This window comes from Vulpes lagopus, chromosome 11 (genome assembly GCF_018345385.1).
Source record: "Vulpes lagopus strain Blue_001 chromosome 11, ASM1834538v1, whole genome shotgun sequence".
In the NCBI taxonomy this organism is placed as follows: Eukaryota; Metazoa; Chordata; class Mammalia; order Carnivora; family Canidae; genus Vulpes; species Vulpes lagopus.
Genome location: NC_054834.1, coordinates 5,324,485 through 5,326,915, shown reverse-complemented (window position 1 = coordinate 5,326,915; position 2,431 = coordinate 5,324,485).

Sequence of the window (2,431 nt, the reverse complement as noted above, 5' to 3'; positions counted from 1 at the left end):
CCTGATCTCATATCCTGCCACTCTCCCCTCACTTACAGTACTTTTGCTTCTTTCTAGTGCATAATCCAGCCTAGATGAACTTCCCACTGGGAGTTTGGTGCAAGTTGTTTCCTCTCCCTGGAAGCTTCTCTGAGATCCTCCCTGACAAGCTTCTTGTCACTCAAGCTTAAGTGTTGGCTTCTCTGAACAGCTTCCCCATCACTTCCAGTCACATTCCTTTATATCATCCTACTGGATTTTCCTCATAGAATTTATCATTTTATATACCCTTGTGTTTGGATGTTTCCTATCTGTCTTTCCCTAGGTACCGGAAAGGACTTTACAAACTATTCCATCACGGGAAGGATGAAGTTTATAACACTTTCTGAATGACGGACTGCTCCCCTAATTGATGAGCAGTTCTAAAAGTAAAATTATTTTGGGGGCATCTGGCTGTCTCAGTCAGAAGAACATGTGACTCAATCCCAGGGTCATTTGGGACATGGGGTCAAACAGGGACGTTTGAGTCCCATGTGGAGTGTAGAGGTTCCTTAAATTAAAAAACCAAACTCTAAAATTAAAATTATTTGGACCTCATGTTTGAAATTACTTGCACATGTACTTTGTAGCTTCATAGTTTTAACCATAAGACACAATCATCACAGTTTATATATTATCTTAGATTACAATTACTTTTTGCAATTATTTTCTTCTTATAGGAAGTACTACTAAGTGATATTTAGACATTTTGTCTTTTATATAAGATCAAAACCAAGACTGCTTATTTGATATATATATCTCACAAAATTTGTATTTTATGTTCTTAGCTTTGGCTCTAAGAATTCAACAAACATCATCTTATATCTGTTATTCCATGCAGTATATAAGAAATTTAAAGAATTTTTTTTTCTGGATTTAGAAACATGCTTCTTTTATGTATATATGTATATACATGTACACAAATACATACACACACACACACATACATTCATACTATTTCCTTAAAGATGTCTTGCTTCTAAGAACTCTAAGGTAATTTAGTTCAGAATAATAATCAGGTCCTTTTAGGTGCTCAAAAACATCTAAGCATTCTTCTTTTGGGCCAGCAAATCATAATCCAATCACTTTTAGAATCAATGAATGGAAGGTATCATCTACATAAAACAAATTACACATATATCACTTCACACCTGTCAGAATGGCTAAAATCAACAAACAAGAAACAACAGGTGTTGCTGAGGATGTGGAGAAAGGGGAAACCTCCTGCACTGTTGGTGCGAATGTGAACTGGTGCAGCCACTGTGGAGAACTATGGAGTTTCCTCAAAAAGTTAAAAATAGAGCTACCCTATGACCCAGCAATTGCACTACCAGGCTATTCAACCAAAGAATGCAAAAATACAGATTCAAAGGGATGCATGCATCCTCTATGTTTATAGCAGGATAACCTACAATAGCCAAATTAAGGAAATAACCCAATGTTCATTGACTGATGAATGAATAAAGAATATATGTATATAATGAAATATTACTCAGGCATAAAAAAGAATGAAATCTTGCCATTTGCAATGACATGGATAAAACTAGAGAGTATTATGCTAAGTGAAATAAGTCAGTCAGAGAAAGACAAATACCATATGATTTTACTAATATGTGGAATTTAAGAAACAAAACAAATATTAAAAACAAAATTGTCAGGGGAAAAAAAAAGAGAGGCATACCAAGAAATACTCTTAACTACAGAGAGCAAACTGATAGTGAACAGAGGGGAGGGGATGGGGATTAAGGAGGGCACTTGTTATGAGCACTGGGTGATGTATGGAAGTGTTGAATCACTAAATTCTACACCTGAAATTAATATAACACTGTATGTTAACTAACTGGAATTTAAATAAAAGGTTTAAAAAGTACACATATCCAAAAATATGCATATAATTTTAGTGGGTTCATAAACTCCACCAAGCTTGTTTACTAACTCAGATCAGGAGCTCCTGGTTCAGATAATTTTTATTATCTTATTTCATCCTCAAGTGTTTTCATGTACATCGTTTCATTTGTAAGCAATTTGTAAATCTTTAAGAAAGAACTAAAGCATTGATTTGAATTCAGGTAAGAAATTTCAACTTTTTATTACTTCCTCTTCTGAAAAACATTTCATAACCTTAGAAATCAAGATTGAGAAAGTTATATAACTTATTTTTCAATCTTTGTTTCTAGAGTCATGGTTACCTATGAGCAGTAGTTCTGGGAGCACAGGATACAAGGTAAAAACCACTGGACAGATTCTTTAGTTTTTTATGCTTCTGTCCAATATTTAAGGTTACACATTAGCTTTTCAAGTTTGGAGAGATACTTCTCTCTCACAGAGGCCAGTTAGTCAGACTCTTGGTAGCCCACTGACAAAGAAGACTTCATTATTTTGGACACTGACACAATGAATCTAGTGAGAATTC